Genomic DNA, 19,935 nt, shown 5'->3' with positions numbered 1-19,935 from the left:
GTTGTGAGGGGCTTGGGCACCCAGGTTGATAGCAACCTGACTTTTGACCACCGTGTTGCATCCTTTGTATGGAAGGATATCTACATCACCCACCTCATAAGTAAGGGTATTTCATCCAGGAACAAAGAGGTCATAACATCCCTGTACTCCTCCCTTATCAGACCCATTACTGAGTACAATACCCCTTCAGCATGTACCCTCCAAACACATGCAGCAGCTGGAGAGACCACAGAGGTTCCTGACCAGGAAAATCCAGGGTCTCAAACCCCTGTCCTATACTGATAGGCTAAAAGCCCTCTCCCTCTACTCAGTCTCATACAGACTGCTCAGAGGTGACCTGTGTCTGGCATACAAGGCCTTCTCAGACCCAGCCTTAATGGAGTTGCTGCTTATCCTTAAGTCAAATTTCCCTCATGCATCCCGCACACAAGGCCTCAACCTGGTCTGTGACATTAATAGAACTTGTCAGAGGGATAGATTTCTGTCCCAAAGACTCCCCCATTTGTGGAACAGACTATCTCTACATGTCAAGCATAGTACCACTGTAGCCCTCTTTAAGAGAACCTGGATGACTGGATGGGAAGCAGAAAATACACTCCTGGGATCCCACCTGTGTCCCTGCTGGACAGGAAGAACAGGTGCTGACTTTGTGGGAACATGGGCAAAATTTTTGGCTAGACTTATAAGGGCCTCCGGGCCAATAGCCTAGTATCATCCTATGAAACTACAAGAGAGATAAAAATGCTATATACAATGTATATTATATCCATTTACAAACCTGAAAATCACTAAATCCATCTAAGTATAAAAAATACAGAAAGTCAGATCAAATGGGATAAAACAGACAGAGCTTAGGATTTCATTTGAAGCAAGAACATTGGGAGACTGCACTGTAATGACAACCTAAACTAAAACTAAACCTTTTTATAAAAGAAGGAGGCTAGAGAGGTTATGAACATCATGTGGTACTGAGTTCCATACAACAGGGGTAAATTTAAAGAAAGTTCTTTCAATGATACTTAAGTTAAATGAGTTTTCTTAAGAGCTTAATGGAGCCTGGGAGGTGATGCCTAATAGGGCAATAAGTTGAGCTGATAGACATTTGCATGCAACAAGACAGCAGAAGTCAGAGCGAAGTAATTTATATAAGGTGGCTACTTAGAGAAAAATATATATTTGGTTGTAAGTGTCAAAGAATGTAAATGCAAAGAAAAAAGGGTAACATAGATAAACATAGTTTATAATTTAGCTTGCAACAAGTATACTGGAGAATTATAATGTAATGAGTAAGTACAACTTTTCTAAAAAGGAGGAAGCTAGAGAGTTGCTGAATATCTGGTGTGTTGGGTTCTATATAGCATGGCTGATTTAAGAGAAAGCCCTTTCAGTAACACTTAAGATAAATGGAGGATTTTAGAGCTTAACTGAGTCTTGGAGGTGATACTCAGAGCAGTGAGTTGAGAAGATGGAAATGTACATGCATGCTAAGTATGTATATAAAGTGGTAGCTTCCCAGGTGAATGTGTATTTGGTTATTGGGAGAGTATCTGTAAAATCAAACAGTAACCATGTGTATGTTAGTTGGATAAGTTAATAAAATGACAGATTTTGGTTAGGGCCATTTGAAGTAGGTTATTGTAGAATTTATCCAGAGCAAGAACATGAAGAGCATATTCCAGCTTTGAAATCATTTTGAAAATATCAATTAATATAACAGAATTTAGTATGAGGTGACAGGCAGATATGTACCTGATTTAGGCCAAACAAGGACCTAACTGATTAATGGATGTGAAATGTGAGAGTGGGTTTAACTGATATTTCAAAGTAGTCATATACTTCAGTAGGAGACATGGTATGAATAAAGTATTATCAAATTGTAAAGAAGGGTGAATTAGTATGATTTTGGATGATGCCAAACAGCATAGTTTTGGTTTTGTCTAAGTTAATTAAAGAATTATTTGCTTTTTAAATAAGAGACACGGATAAATCCTTCTGAGTAAGAGAAGGTTGTCAGCATACAAAATAGGTTTTAGAGTAGAAAAGTCAGCTTATTGATAGAAAGTAAGAATAGAGAAGGGCCAAGAGTAGAGCTTTGAGGAATGCCAGTTTGTAAAAGGATGGTTTTGAAGATGAAAAAGTGAAAGTCAATTGAGATGAGATTTGTCTATTGGTTAAATAGTTGTGAAACTATTTTTGACCATTGCTTGTAAAGCCTATAAAGAACAATTGATCAAGTAGCACTGGGTTCTCCATTAAGTCAAAGGTGCATCTCATATCAAAAAATGGCACCTGTTAGTTGACCTTTGTCCACATCATTAAAATGCTGTTGATAAGATATGGAAATGTTAAATGTGAGCATGAACCCTGTTTGTATATTAGCTATCCAAAGACCTTAGTAACTGGATAAAGAGTGGCAGTGGTGTGGAAGCGCTCTGGCAAAGTATGATTAGTAACCATTACTTAATGGTAGAAGAACTTTACTGTATGGGAATTATGCCAGTTTGTAAGCAGAAATTGAATATAGAGGTGTATTCAGGATGCAACATGTATTCAATTTAGATGGGACATTTTCCTAAGGAGTTACGGCTACAGCACAGAAGTGTTGGAGCATGAAAACTTAGTATTGTTATAAAAGACTTTTAGCACTAACTTCACAGATAACGACTTAAAAGCAAATTGAAAGGGACTGCAACAATCCACTCAAATCACATTAGCTAATTCATTGAGTTAATGAGTGAAACTGAAAGAAACCAGAGGATAGATTCTAACAAGGAAATTTGGACATAGTCAAGAAGTAAGTCATCAGCTAAGGATGACTGACAGTTACCAAGGTTACAGGAGCTTTTAGTTGATTTAAGCCCTATCTAGAAAAGGTTTTTAGTGCTTTTAAAAATAATTTCATCATGATCTGCAAGACATCCTTTTATCATCCTTCACTGCAATGTTGATGTCTTGCTTCAAAGACTTAAATATAACCAGGCAGCAGTCATTATGCATAGCCATCCATAAGTGATAGTATTTGTTTCAAAATTATTCCAAAATGTAGAAAGTGTTTCTGTTTGTAGAATAGCTGGGAGCAAAGCTGATTACATAGTCTTCGATTTCTAATAGGATGAAGATCATTCTGAATGTTAAGAAATATGTTGCTGAAGTAAAGAAGTGTGTCAGTAGGGTTTCTGATTGACTGTAAGGGCAATCGATTAACAGAGGTAAGTTTTCTAATTAAAATGGTTTTTTGAAGCTAATAATGCACAGGTGAAGAGTTAATACTAGGGGCATGTGAGGCTTCTTAAAGGACTGCCATATAGAAATAGACCAGTAATCATAAATGTTGTCAAAAAGAACAGTTTGTGACATATACCAGCTGTGTAATGTTGGGAGGACAATTTCTAAGAGGAGATTATAAAAAGTAAATCAGTTGATGAGTTGACTGAGGTTGTGAAGATAGTGTATCACAGCAACTTTAGTTTTAGATGACTACTCCACTTCAGTTTTAAGTGCCCAAAAAGTACAAAATTGTTATAAGAAAAGAGAGGCTGTTAAAATGTCTGATAGAGAGAAGCCAGTTACAATAGTAGGATGAGTAGATAAACTAAGGCTGTATACTTTGATTTTTATCTGACCACTGTAAGGAAGTGTGCCTAACCAGCTAAATTTGTGTTATTTTGTGAATGATAGAAGAAAATGAAAGAAGGACTGAGATTTTTTTAAGCGGGAAGTAAATTTCCACCACCATTTTAGGGCCTGGATGATCATTTTGTGAAAAAAAGAAAAATGAGAGACAGGACAGGAGAATATCATCTGATTTCAAACATGCCTCAGTAACATTAACCATAGTTTCTCAGAAGTCATATTTATTATTGATGTTTCTAGCAATAATGTGACCTAAGCTCTGAAATTTATTCTGAATTACTTTGATACTGGTAGGAAAATGCCACTGTAGTTTTATTGGCCAACAGGGGTCTTTTCCAAAACTCCTTCATCTTCCTCTCTTAAAACCTAGTTGCCTCGTGGTTTTGGCGTCCTTTCAGGCTTGTTGGCTGTTGGTAAAGCACCCACCAAGAGGAGAAAATGCTGAGAGAAGAAGGGAGCCACTTTTGAGATTTTAAGTATTTTTTCTCTGTTTATTTGCTAAGTTTTTCTGCATAGCTGTCTAGTTTGAGCATTTTCTGGCTTGTTAAACTTGATTTCTGCATTATTAGCTGTATTTAGAGCACAACCAAAAGTTGTTTACTGAAATTCCTGTTTGCACTTAATTTTAAACAGTTTTTTCTCAAAACTTGCATATTTTCTGTCCTTGACCTAGCACTCTTGTGTGGGGTCATTTACTGCACTGTTATAACTTGATATTACCTGTGAACCTCTGCTATCTCTGAAAAAACGAAAACAAAAAAAAATCTTGCTCTTTTCCCACTTTTCTGAGATTTAAAAAAGTTCAGTTACAGGCTTGCTGTTTCCCGAACTGTTTGTAAGTTTCTGTGAGGCCATTTTTGCTTGGGCTAAAGGAAAGTTTCTCTGTTGATCAGTGGCAGTGAATAACATTGAGCAGTTTCCCTGCCCCCCGTAGGAGTGGTTACTGACTTGAAACTGTAGTTTTATTGTCCGTTTGGGTCTATTCCTGCTTCTTTCCAGCCCCTGCTATCAAGCACTTTAACGCTTTAGCGCAGAGTTGCCACTAGAGCAGCATCGGCAGCCGGTTTAACAAGGTTAAACTTTTCTGGCTCCATAAAGTCTGTTCTTCAATTTTTCCCTTAGAACTGCTCTGTTAGGAACCTAAACAGTTTACACCTTCACTAAAAAGCACAGCACTTTTTCCTAATTGCTTTTCTTCTCAAAAGCTCAGCACTTGTCTTAAAAGCATATCCCTTGTCTTATAAGCATTTTCTTTGCAGGTCAAGCACTCCTATATTATACAAATCCCTCACTTGCAAAATCCCCCAGGAGTGCCCACTTCCCTGCTAAGCCCTCTACTTTTCTGTCTCATACCAACTCATAATTCTTTCTAGCATGTCGAAGGGTCAGATGCTGGCGTCCTCTCCTGCCCAGTTGGTGAATCTGGGAATTCTGAGGCAATGTTACAATTGCCTCATGTACACGGACAACCCTCTCCTCCTCCCACATAACACAAACACTTGCGAGAGATGCAGCTATTTAGCCAAACTGGAGGCTGAGCTCTCTCAACTCAGGACTGGCAAGACCAGGCAGGAGGAGAAGGCAACTACACACACCACAATACAAGTCTCACATAACTCAACCACACCACTGAATCAAACACATAAACACACTAAGACATACTCGGAGGCTCTGAGTAAAAATTTAGCTAAACAGCAAAGGCCTCCAAAGCAGACCCCCAAGCAACTGCAAACTCAAGACACCACACAAACAACACATAAAAAACAAAATCAGTGTGCAAAGCAGTCACTGCCCTTAAGGCCAAATACAACACCAAACATACTTGTCATAGGTGACTCCATAGTCAGACACACTGACGTCCCACTCACCAGGCTGAACAAGGAGAAGGTCACGGTAAGCTGCCTATCGGGCGCTAGAATCCGCCACATAACACAAGCACTCAGGTCACTCCACGGCAAGTACAAGTATGACACAGTCATTGTCCATGCTGGTGTGAGCGACCTGAGACGCACCTCCCTGGACTACATGAAAAGAGACATAGAGGAGCTCTCTGATTATGTAGCCCAGGCAGGTATGACCCTGACCCTGAGCAGTATCCTTCCTTCACCAAGAATGATGCCACAATATAGTGACAAGATGATCAGCTTTAACAATTGGCTTAATTTCTGGTGTCATTCAAAGGGGATCCAGTGTCTGTCTGCTTGGGATGACATGCTTGACAAGCCATGCTGCTTCGCAAGGGATGGCTTGCACCTGTCACCCCTGGGATTCCGGATATTGGCTAAGGCTCTTGCCACCCCCATAGTGCCTTTTTTAGGCATGGCTCAAATTCTAAACCTACCACCCTAGAAAACAAAAACGGGAAGAAACTAAGGATAATGCTGCTCAATGCCAGAAGTCTAAATCTCAAAATGCACGCACTTGAGGCCCTTCTCAGTATGGAGAACATCAATGTCTGTGCTGGACTGAAACCTGGTTCAAGGCTCCTGAGAGCACCCCGGCACTATCAGGTTTTACCTCATATCATGCGTTCCGGCCCCAAAACCCGGACCATACCACAAAAGGAGGGAGTGTATCCATATTCATCAAGGATACCCACACCTCCAGGTTGGTGGCTATGCACGAAGCATCGGAAACCATCCAGGTGCAATTAACCATAGGCAAAACTGCTCTACAATTTGTAGCATGCTACAGGCCACCCTCTCAAACTCAGGAAACCCACACAGCCTTCCTGAAGACACTGGAGGGTATAAATGTATCACCAAACACCATCATATTGGGTGACTTCAACTACCCGAATATAGACTGGGAACATTACTCAAGCCCCAACTTTCTAGCCCAAAGGTTCCTGGCGTTCATAAATTCAAATGCCATGGAACAACTAGTCACCATCCCCACAAGAGGAGAAAATATACTAGATCTCATCATCACAAACATGGGGACAAAATGCTCCACACTGAAAGTATATCCCTCTTTGGTGAGATCAGATCATAAACTAATCTCACTAGAAATCCACATCCCGCCCCACCCCAAACAAAAGACCACAGTGAAGAACTTCTCTAAAGCAAACTTCACACTACTCAAGACAGGTGTGGTATCCTTCAAGGCCCCGAGCCAATGGAAACCACAACCCAATCTGGAAGCCCTTACAAATGCCTTCTATGAACACCTTCAGGACTGCATGGATCAGGCAATCCCAAATAAAACCAAGACTCTTTCCACCAAGGGCAAACGTCCAGTCTGGTGGACCCCAGCCATAAACAAACTTTACAATAAGAGGAGAAAGCTATTACATGATAGAGCAAAATCCCAAAAAGGGAAGGCATCTTTGATTAGTACTAGCAAGAAACTACAATCCCTCATAAAATCATCCAAGGCAAACTTTGAGAAAAAAATTGCCATAGATTCAAAAGACAATCATAAGGCCTTCTTCAGCTATGTCAGAAACCTGGGTGGAAACTCCCAGGTATGCTCAGAATTAGTCCATAATGATACAAAAATCACTGAACCCACAGACATTGCCAACATACTGGCAGACAGGTTCAGCGCAAACTTCACCCCCCCTCCCCAAAAGGAGAGATAACTATCCCAACAGAGTGTAGCCTCCCAGACATCTCAAATGCACAGGTGAAAGCTGCTCTCTCTAAAGCTAAAAACACAGCATCAATGGGACCGGATGGTGTCCCCGGCTGTGTGCTACATGAACTCAATGAAGAACTAAACCCGCACATAAGGCAGCTGTTTAATCTTAGCCTTACCACAGGACATGTGCCCAAGGAGTGGCGTACGGCAACTGTGGTCCCACTCCACAAAGGCGGTGCCTCTACGGACCCTGGTAATTAACATCCCATAAGCTTAACAAGCCTGGTCTGCAAAGCTATGGAGAGAATCATAATGGAACTCATAAACAAGGACATAGGGGACTTGCAGACCTTGAACCCAACCCAGTTTGGCTTTGTCAAGGGCAGATCTTGCCTTTTAAACTTGGTCGACTTCTTCGAAACAGTTACCAAGGCCATTGATGAGGGAAAGGCAGTCCATACAGCCTACCTTGACCTTGCAAAAGCTTTCGACACAATACCCTACTCGGGTATCATAGAGAAACTTACCAGCTTAAATGTAAACCCATATGTCACAAGATGGGTTGCAAACTGGCTAAAGGACAGAACCCACAGGGTTAGAGTTGCTGGAGCCATGTCAGACTCCAAGCCGGTTACAAGTGGTGTCCCACAGGGCTCAGTCCTTGGCCCCCTATTGTTCGGCATCTACTTCTCAGAAGTACAGGCAAACATAGGAGGACTATGGCTGACAAAGTTCGCGGATGACTGCAAACTGGGTGCCATAGTGGATAGTACATCAGACACAGACATCCTTCAGAGGGGTCTCATGGAAACTGATAGCTGGTGCCAGAGCCATGGACTGAAGTTAAACGCAAAAAAGTGTATAGTCATACCCTTCGGGAAAAACAAGGTAACCCCAAGCTACCATATAGATGGCAACCCACTAAGCACAGAAGAGGTTATCAGGGACCTGGGTGCCCAGGTTGACAGTGGCCTCTCGTTTGACACTCACGTTGCTAAAGTGGTTCGAAAGACCTTCTACATTGCCCATCTGATCATGAAGGGATTCACATCCAGATCAAGTGAGGTCATTGTTCCCCTGTACTCTTCACTTATCAGACCAATGATCGAGTGCAATGCCCCATTTGGGATGTATCTCACCCGACACCTGCAGCAATTGGAGAGACCCCAAAAGTTCCTCACCAAAAGGATAAAGGGACTCCAAAACCTGTCATATACTGCCAGACTGAAGAAACTCCAACTCTATTCAGTTGCATACCGTTAGAGGTGACCTGTGCCTGACATACAAGGCCATGACCAACCCAGAATTAATGGACATGCTCCACCTCAAAAAATCCAAATTCACCAGAACCACTAGAGCAAGTGACTTAAACCTTAGCACGGATATAAATAGGACGTGCTGGAGGGATAGATTTATCACCCAGAGACTCCCCATGCTGTGGAATAAAATCCCGGTCCATGTGAGGCAGAGCACCTCGCTGGCTCTGTTCAAGAGAAATCTTGACCGGTGGATGGGAGATCGTAGGTTTACCCCGGGAATCATCTCTGTGTCACTGCTGGACAGAGGCACAACAAACTAATGGGCACATTATTTCTAACATAAGGGGTGGCGTAAGCCACATAACTTTGGGCTAGGCTTATAAATGCCATAGGGCAGATAGCCTAGTATAAACCTATGAACCTATGAACCTATGAACCTATGAAGAAGAAAGGACTTCTGAATGTATTATGATATCACCTGAATTAATCAGTAATTGTTATTTGAGAAGTCTGTGGTAAAAGTAGGAAAGGAATTTAGACAGCAGAGAGGTAGCACTGAGAGTCTCACAAGAAGGTGGAAGCTGATGAAAAGGAAAGTGGAATGTTTTGTGTGTGTGTGTGTGTGTGTGTGTGTGTGTGTGTGTGTGTGTGTGTGTGTGTGTGTGTGTGAGTGTGTGTGTGTGTGTGTGTGTGTGTGTGTGTGTGTGTGTGTGTGTGTGTGTGTGTGTGTGTGTGAGTGATACATAGTGCGCACTCTCTAATGTGGTGGGGAAAGTAAAAAAAGGGGTAAGCATAAGATAAAAGACATTTTCATGATGATTTATTGAGTAAATATAATGTAGTTTGATCTAGTGAAGGAGAATTTACATTGGTAATATATTGTGCTAGATGGATAAGAAAGATGACAAAAATAGAATAAAGGAGAGATGGGTTATGCCTTTTTTTTACTCCAAATGTTTTGGTTTTCTAACACAGTAACATAAATGGATGCTATTCCTATGTCAGGCTAAGATTAAAGTTCGTGAGATTAATATTGCTTTAATCTTTGATGTTTACCAAGAGCTCTCTTCTCAGCACCCACAATATACTCAGTATTGCCTCCTACTGCAATTTGCATGAGATTACATATATTTGTAACATATTTAAGTATGATTGTAAATTCTAAATTAAAATTAAAATTATAAATTAGTCCTATTGTTCGTACTACTATTGGAACTGTATGGGTATTTTTTTTCTATATTGTTCCCATTTATGATTGCATATCCTGATATTTTATGATTTTGTGTCTGCCAATATGTAAGTCACTATAATCTGTGGGTGTAGATGTTTCAATGATTAATGTTACTTAAGTCTTTTTCTTGGACTACTACATCTGATTTTCTTCCATCTATTTTCACAATCTCTGGTACTAGGTGATCCCACTTGATCCAAACTTCATCATTGTTGATGATGCTTTGTGGTTTATGTTCCGATGTTTCTCTGCTATTTCTGCTGTAGTGTTTGCGTAATTCCCTGTACAACAATGCTGCTACATTATTGTGCCTCTCAGTATACTGTGCCTCAGTCATGAGTGTATCACACCCAAACAGATGTACATCTGTTTCCAGTTCAATATTACAACACTATCATTTGTCTGTTTCTCACAATTTTTCAATAGATTTTGCAAAGAAATGTCTACATGGCCCTCTATTTTGGCCTGCCATTATTAGTATTTCATCTTTTGATTTAAATTCATAGGATTACAGGATCATAGGAGGTTACTAGGCTAATCACCCTAGGGCCCTTACAAGCCTAGCCAAGAGTTTATCCCCAAAAAGAAACCTAAGTCAACACCTGTCACCCCTGTTAATGAGGGACATAGGTGAAACCCCTAGGACAAATTTGTGGTTTCCCATCCACTCAAGGCTACGCTTGAAGAAGGTCAACAAGGTGCTCTGTTTGACGTGTATGGGAAGTCTGCTCCAGAGATTGGGCAACCTCTCTCCAGTAGGTTTTGTTGATGTTGCATGTTAGATTCAGACCTTTTGAGTGGGAAGTGGATGAGGAGTTAGACGTATGGATATGGAGCATCTCTAGTAGGGCAGGATCCGAGATTGCCTTGTAGGAGTGGCACATCATCATCTATAACCCTTCCAATGTCCACTCTTATTCAACATGTGGTTAATCTAGATGTTTTCTGTACTTGTAACTATATTTATGGATGTTCTGATTTTCTTTCATTTTCTTCTGGTCCTTTTCTTTATATTCTTTCATTTTTTTGCCATGTTCAGCTGCTGTCTGATTCACATCTACTTCTAGTTTGATTTCCATACCCACTCCTTTCTGAAATGCTTTTGCTAAATTAAGCAAAGATGTCATTTTACAGTTTTTTTCTTCATGCTTTAGAACTGTCATTATGTTAGGAACTGATGAGGTCAGCAAATATGTGTGCACTTCTACAATTGCATACCTGTGCCTGACATGCAGAGCATTGTCAGACCCCACCCTGGGGGACCTCTTGCATATCCACAGGGCATGCAGCACCAGAGTTGCCCATTCTAGGGACTTGAACCTTGCCTTTGATGTAGGTGAAATCTACTGGAAACAGAGATATTTATCCCAGAGTCTCTGGAGCAGGCTCCCTATCCATGTGGGGCAGAGTTGCTCTCTATCCCGGTTTAAGTGTGGCTTGGACATTTGGATGGGGAGCAGAAGGTTCGTCCATGGTTTGGTATCTTTGCCTCTTTGTGGATGGTTCATCTCCCTTTTCTTGTTTTCTTGTCTAGCTGATTCAATGATGTTTGTGGCCAGTCAGTGACACCAAAGTTGTAAGTTAGAATATGAATGCAAATTGATTTATAGCTTGGACTTTTTTCCTTAATATCAAGGTAGTTTTTAATATTAGCTTTAGTCTTCTGAATTATTCCCTACTTAGCTTTATTCTCATTTGTTCATGTTAAATGAATGCCAATAAATAAAATAAATACTGTTGACCCTTCATCTGTTCCCAGATATTTATGAATTACCACCTGTTCAAGCTCTTTTATATCACATTCCCATCACAGCTAATATTTTCTTGGAGCTGCAGTTTTCCTTTTATAAATGTTGCTTTTGCACATTTATCAAGACCAAATGTCATTCTTATATCATCTGAAAAAAATTAACCATGTGTAGCTATGCTTTCAGATCATCTGATGAACTATCCAGTTTTAAATCATCCAATAAAAGTAGATAAGATATCTTTAAACAAGGCTGATTCTGGAAGTCAGACTATACTATAGCCTAATTTGTTAAGTAAACAGCTTAATTGATTAAGGGAAAGCGAGAACAGTGTTGGTGTCAAAGAATCACTGTGGAATATCACCCATGAATTTTTAAGCCTAGGATAATAATTTTCCCATTATCATGGCTCAGTTGCAATGTGGTTTGCAACTTTTTCATAGTTGCTGCAATGTAATTGATTAGTTTAAGGTGCATCTTTTCCGTCCGTTGGTATTACAAATTTCATTAATTGATATAATTTTTATTGTTATTTCTACATTAGGACTGGTAATGGTTATGAATGATGGTAACAGAATTTAATTTCGTAGATACAAGAGACCTGATCAGTCTCTCTACAAATCATCCAACAAGTTTAGGTTAGAATACATATTGATAGGGTAATTTTACTCTAATAGGGTTAGACAATAAGATATGTTTTTTATATGTAGGGTTGAGTTTTTATAGCGATAAACGCTTTTAACAAATCATCGATCTTGCGTTCTAGCAAGGCAGGATGTTATATATATATATATATATATATATATATATATATATATATATATATATATATATTTTTTTTTTTTTAACAATTTAAACATGACATGTCAATTTATTTTTAAACTGCCCAGTCTTTGATTTTGTGTATTAAAGGCAGTGAATGAATGTATTTGGTTCATATGACAGCCGTATTTGGGGTATCTATGGCTTTAAATGTTCGAATGAAAGTTATTTAAGGCATCTTTGGAATTAATATTTTGTTGTGAAGAAGCCTACTAAGATGGGTGAAAGCGCTTAACTAATCTGTATTCAAGTTTTTAACCTAGTATATAAATAAATATAAATAAAATTTTTATCCGTGGATGTGACTGTTGGATTTCCTTTTCTACAAACATCGTATCTGTGGTGAACGGACACTTATTGGGGACTCTGTGGCTGTAAGCTTTATAAAAATTATGTTGCCCTCATTCAAACATACAGAGGTGAACTTAAAATATTTTTAAATTTTGCCTACAAGCAGATGCAAGGAATAATAGAAAATATTATCCAGCTACTCAATTGCTTTAAACTTTGCTGAATATTGTGGTTCAAATGCACATCACCTTAAAAGTGTATTTTATTATATTTTATTTATCTTTTGTTGACCAGGTTAGTTCCACTAGGCTGGTAGCCTTTTTTCAGGGGAGACCAGAGATGGTATTGAGACTACTAGGCAAAATTTGGCCAGGGAATCAGGGAACTTTCCCTAGTCTTTGGAGCTACTAGATGGTTCTGAATGAGTCCTACAGCAGCAAGGGAGAGACCTAAGAGAAGTAGCATCATCATGCAGGAGTTGGAAACGCTATAGAGATTTTCGAGAATTTGTAGAAACATTTGTTTGATATGGGGCTTCAGAATGTAAACAAAGATTCCTGTGGTGGATGCTACAAATGAGCAGCATTTTGCTGTCTCCGTGGAGAAGGAAGTAAGCAAGTCTAATGAAGTGGTGCAGATAACAGAACTGATGAGAGAAGGGCTTGCATATTCTATTAAAAATAATCTAGTAGGATGATCCATGTGACAGTTCTGCTGTTTCATGGGGTGAGATGGCAGATAACGTTTTTTGGAAGTGCTGAGGATGGCAGTGTGGAAAATGAACCTGGTGATGTGGCAGCAGATAATGCAGCAGGTGAAGCTTATGCAACAGTGCCAGAAAGTAAAAGAGGGAAGCAGCAACAAGCTGATAAGGTGTCTGTTTTTGTGGCAGCAGATAATGCAGTAACTAAAATGCATGCAGCAAGGACAGCAGACAAAAAAGGAGAGCAGCAACCAACTGTAAGTAAAACTGTTTATAAACAAAGAGCAGACCAAATGTGAGAATAAGAACAAGAGAAGGGGTGTTCTGAAAGGCCAATTTGTTAGAGCTGCCAGAATGACCTCACTAAAAGGGGCCTCTCTGGATGAATGTGGCAACTTGTGTAACATGTTTCTCAGAAGAGGTTATCCACAAAACCTAGTTGACAATATTAAAAATGAAGTCTTGGTCAAACGAGACAGTGGCTACTTTACCTCCCTCCTGGACACAGAAGTGCCCCGTAGTGACCATTCCACCCCTAATTCCATCATGAGTGTTATAATTGAATTTACCCCAAATGTAGTTGTTTCAATGACTGAGACAAATGATACTAGCTTGTTTAAATCTTTTCTTACTACTTTTTCAGTTGGTGCCTACTCTATTAAGAACATCCTAGAAAAGAACTGGAAACTGCTAATAAATGAAACAGACTTGAGAACCATTTTGGGGAACAAACCCACTTGTGTTTTCTGTAAAGGGCAGAACATGAAATCCCTGTTAGAACACCAGGATAAACCACATAAGGCAGGATACAAGCACAAATGTGGTTCATGTAAGTTTTGCCCCTACATATTAGAGGAAAATGAAATCACTATAAACAGCAGGAAACTAAGGATCAAGGACAAATTCAACTGTAATTCTGACAAGATAGTTTACTGTGCCCTCTGTGAGTTTTGCCCATGTTTTTACATTGGCAAAACGGAGCGGAAACTTAAAAGTAGAGTAGGCGAACACCTTCGCAACATTAGGGAACATTGTGTAGTCAATGCTCTGGCAAAACATATTAATCAATACACTAACCACAAATTCAAGTCTGTTGTGCTGGACACCATATCCCATTCATTAAGAGGAGAAGTCTGGCCCTTCCTGTTAGAAAAAGCCAAATTATTTTGGCAGATCAGGTTCGACTCCACACACTGGCCAGGCTTAAATGACCACTTATCTATATCTAGCCTTTTAAAGCTTAAGGCGTTAAATAGATACGACATCCCTTTGTTCCCATATTTGGATGTTTATTATTTTATAACAACTCATGTGACTATAAACCCAGAATTAACTTAGAATACACGCATACACACGTTTACATCTAGACCCACTGACCTGAACATATTACATTTAGTGCAGTTTTATTATTTATTTTTTATTTTCAGTCTTGCCCATTTCAGTATGATGACATACTTAAGAGATGTGAAAGTATATTAGTTAGAACAGAATGGGTACGATAAATGTTGATACATTTTTCAATTTGAAGTTATTTTTACATAGGAACTTGTGTGTTCTGAGTGCTTAACTCTATGCTCTTTGAAGCACCAGTATAACTGTATTTATATATTTATGAAACATTTAATATGCTTTTATTATATGTTTTAAGCATTATAGTAACAATTTAAGTTTGTACTGTGTAACAACATGTAACATTTTTACATTTGGTATCCAGGACCATAGCCTTTAGTTATGAGCACGATTTCCCTTTAAGTTTGCAAAGAGGAAATGATGTAATATGCCTTGCTTTATTTAAATGCAGTTTTAGCTCTTTTTAGCTTGTCTGATGAAGTTCCTGTATTGTTTTAAACTTGGGACGAAAATGCTTACAAGCTTTCACTGCTGTTCTTAATAAAATGTTTGCCTGCAACTGGTGCAAGCCATCTTTTTGGATTTATTGGTTTGTTTACCTTTCTGGCATTTTCAGACAATTTACCAATATGGGTGGAGACGATGGAAGAAATGGGTATAACTGCACAGGAAAGGGAATAAATAGACGAGGAATTATGGGATGAAATCGGAGAGTGGGAAGTATTGCAGCTATGGAAAGATCATATATTACCATGAAGGACTTCTATAAAAAAAAAAAAAAAAAACGGTCTGAATGGTGTATTGACTTTAAAAAGAAGTATAAAAAGTGCCTTTTCAGTGTCAGGATGATGTAAGAAAGGAAGAGAAATTGAAGCATGTGAAAATGTATAAAACTGTATTAGAGAGTTTAGATAATAATACAAGAGAGTAATATGATCTAGAAACAGAAATATATAAAATAAATTGAGAAGAACATTTTATTTATTTATTTTTTATTTTACATTTGTTGACCGGGCTAGTCTAACTGAATATATGTCCATTTTCAGTAGAGGCCCGGGGAGATAAGCTCCATGATAAACAGATAAAACAACAGCAAATAATATAAAACAACATCAGTCGTATATGCAACGGACAGAAATATTCAGTGAGGATAGAAATCATTACAGTGTAAAATGCAGGTTCAAAAGAACATACAGGTACAGTACATAATGAAAAAAAGAGGCATACAGGCAATACAACATACAGAAATGTTCAGTGAACATCAGGCATTACTGTTCAGGCAGACATATGATTTACAATGGAGAAAAGAGGAGGTATCTGCATATTTGGGTAAAATAATGAAGGTGGATATTAGTATAATGAGGGAAAAGAAAAAATGAAACAGATGAGGTTAAAAGATCACAAGAGCAAATTATGAGTATTGCAGTACAGCATGTAGAAGGCTGTGTAGTAGTAAAAAAGGAAAATAAGAGAAAATGGAAAGTAAAAAAAATCCAGAATGAGTTTAGGAAGAAATTGAAAAAGAAATTAATATTAGTGAATTGCATAAATTACTTAGGAAAGTAAATGTTGATTCAGTATCAGGGCCAGATGTTATAGGGCATGGAACGTAGAAGGAATTAATGGATTGGCAAACAGAGTATTTTGTAAATGTACTGAATGAATGGTTGAAGGAAGGGCTTGTTTATGAAGAGTTATACAGTGGGCATTAAAATTTATATGCAAGAAAGATGTGAAGAGTGAAATAAAAGATGGAGGCCCATCATACTAAATAACACAAATTATAATTTTTATGAGAATAATACAGAGGAGAATAGAAGAAAGACTGAGGTATATTAGGGAATAAATATATTGTATAAACTAGGGAAGGGACATCAAGAAATGTTATTGGTTCTAAGAGAAATTGTAGATGATACAAGTAAAAGGAAGGCTGTGAACCTTATGACTGGTGATATTAGCAAGGCATTTGATACATTAGGACATGATGCTTTGTGGGATGCTATTGAGAAGAATAGAATAGGCAACAGAATGAAGAGAGTATGTTATGTCTGCATATCAGAATAATAAAGTGAGAGAGACTGTTAGTGAATGGGTGGCTGAATAAAGAAATATGCATGAAGTGCTGTGTAAGAGAAGACACCCCATTAGTGGAATACTGTTTGCATTGTGAAGTAGCTTATAAAATTAAAGATGCTAGATATGTGATGCAAAAGGAGGTGGTGATTCTAGCAGTTTTGACATATGCAGGCAATATAGTTGTTAAAATATGTATGAGGGAAGCGTTGGTTTGTCTGAATGAATTTTTAAAAGAAATGGGAATTACCTTGAATAAAGATAAAAGTTAGGGTTTGGGTAATGTGATAAAAATTGGGGGGTATATTTTTCAATGAATGACGTGTATTTGCTAGAGAAAAATCTGGGGGAAAAATAAGTCGTCATAATGCAGTTGGAGGGTTTGATAAAAAATCAATGACATATGCCTTCTCTGGAGGACTTATAGATTAGCATTCAGGAAAAAGGTTAATCTGACAAATTCTGTATTATGGGAAACTGCATATTTGTTAAAGATGATTCCAGAAAAATATGAAAAGGAACTTGTGCAATTTGTGTTTTCTTGCATACAGGATTCAAGATTAAACTCAGTGAAAAGGGGCGTGTTATATACAAGTAAAGATGAAGAGGGACTGGGGTTACTAAATCCGGTTGTTTATTTTGCTTTTTTAAACTTGTACATTATAGTTGGTAAAGGGAAAGAATAAGAAATGTACAGAGAGAATGTTTAAATATAGGCCAAAAAGTTATGGGAGATGATGAGAACAAGAAAAAGAGAAAAAATAATCTGCTAATGAAGAAATTAAAAATGATCAAGAAAAAATAATAACATGGAAGATAAAAACTGATGATACAGAGAAAGACAGAATGATGTGGTAGAATAACATCATAAAACAATATAATTACGTAAATTCATGCGAACATTTACCAGGAAAAGTGATTAAAAACCATTAAAGGAAGGAAAAAGTGGTGTAACAAGACAGTAGAGTATCAGGATTTCCCATGGAGACTGGTAATAAATAAGTTATCAGTAAAGGGAAATATGCTATATAAAAATAAAGTTGAAGGAGTGTAAGCATGTTTATTGTGTGGGGATGAAGAGATAACAGAGCATTTTTTTAAATGTAAAACAGTGCTGAAACTCTGGAAAAAGTTGCATGAAGAAAAAAATCTGAGAATATTAATGACATAATATAGATATGAATATAATTATATATAGATATTATAAAAACAAGAAAAAATACGTAAGAAGGATAGATAAGAATGTGTTTAATGTAATATGAGTTATTTGGAATGAAAGACTGAATGAAATTTTGTTTAATGGGAAATGGATTTTGGCAGATATATTGTGAAAAATTAGATAATGGTTGTGGAAGAAGGAGTGAGTGTCAGTTATGGAAGTATAACAATGAGGATGACATAAGAAAATGACAGTAAAAAAATAGAAATATATATATGTATATATATATATATATATATATATATATATATATATATATATATATATATATATATATAGGTGCCTGTAAATATGTACATTTTGTAAAAATGTAAATATTGTTTTTATGTTGTATTAAATAAAGTACCCCTACTCTTTTCAGTAGGTGCTGTTGGATCTGTTACATCCACCTAAGCTACCACCAGCTGAAACAGATGGGGCCTTGGTTTAATGTCTCAGCCAAAGAATGGCACACTCAGGAGTACAGCACCCACTTTATGCTGCACTGCAGTGTCAGTAATCCATGTATCTGGTGGGGGAATAGAACACAAAGCCTTCTGCACTAAAGCAAGTGTGCTACCCACTGTTCCACTGACCAAGGCCAGATCCAACACAAGGTGACCTACACAGCTGTCTAGGGCTTGGTGCTGGCTGGTAAAGCCTGACCAAGCTAAAAAAGGAATCAGAATCAAATTTCCTGATGGGCAAAAACAACTTTTCTCCTCAGCTGCCAAATAACTGAATTAATTGCTTCTGAATGACTGAGCTCTTTAAAATTTACTGCTCAGCCTGGAAGTCTTTCATTGGCTCTACATCACTTATTGGACATACAGCCAATGAGCATCTTCCAGGAACTGATATGACTGTTTAACGTGAGCAGCGAGTCAGTCCAGATATGCTACAGCAGTTACAATACTTACTTCTTTTAGGAAAGTTTTCTTGCAGTTAGTCAAGGTACACTACAGCAGTTACAATGCTTACTTCTTTTGGGAAAGTGGCATGCTGCAGAAAAGGAGACACGAGTGTGTCAGTCTAGTATGTGCATTCACAGTATCATTTGCAGAGTGTCTGTGAAATACATGTGTTAGAGGGGGCTGTCATATTAAGTAACATGCTCAGAGTCCAATCCTGTACCTTTGCTACAAGAAGCAAGAACCTTAATCCTCCATTAACTCTTTTTTTTTTCTTTTCTAAATTACTTAGGGCTGGTGTCAGTCATTAAGATTTCAGTTTTTGTGGTTCACAGAATACATATTGATGGAAAAGCTGTTGTTCTGTTAACATTTTACATACGTTATAGTACTCTGCTTCTGTCTCACTCCAGTTTTGCAAAACATCTCTGATTTTGACTCCTGTTTAAGTTCTGTCCTTGGGTAAGTCATTAATCAGAAAGTACTTCGAGGCAACTGGAAATTTGGCTTAGTCCTCAATGGCCACCAGGATAGCAAACCTACTAACTACCTATGAACCCAGAGCCAGATCATGGTCAAGTGGGGCCCTAGGCAGGGTAATGAATCGGGGCTAGCCCATGCACAGCAGCTCCTCACAGCAGAACCTCCCCAGCAATTCCAGTGTCCCATTACTTGGCTATTTCTCTGCAGTTACTATAAACACTCTTCGAACATGTCAGTGAACATACTATTTGCTTCTTTATTTCTATAATGATTAGAGATATTTAAAACTTTTATTTCCAGTTTTATAGCACAAACACTGATAGCCATTTGCTAAACAAACTAATACAGTCTCACAATTATAACAGACTAAGCATGAATAGTAAGTGTATCTACCCTTGAAACTCACACTCAATGAAACAGCATTGAAACCCACATTCAAAGAAAATTCATCTGGTCAATGGCGGATTAAGTTTACCTTTGTGCTGTTTTCAAACCACAGGCCCACTGCACACATTTTTGGACCATGCATACATGCATGTGATCTTTGATACACCATCCTTATTGTATTATATTCCTTGTATTATACAGCACCACTTGTTACTGTGTGTTTTAAATGTGTAGGTTTGAACATTTTTCCAATAAGCAATGAAA

The sequence above is a fragment of the Protopterus annectens genome, chromosome 1.part0, assembly GCF_019279795.1.
Source record: "Protopterus annectens isolate FY-2018-M chromosome 1.part0, PAN1.0, whole genome shotgun sequence".
Taxonomy (NCBI): Eukaryota; Metazoa; Chordata; order Ceratodontiformes; family Protopteridae; genus Protopterus; species Protopterus annectens.
Note: the sequence above shows the minus strand (reverse complement) of the source record.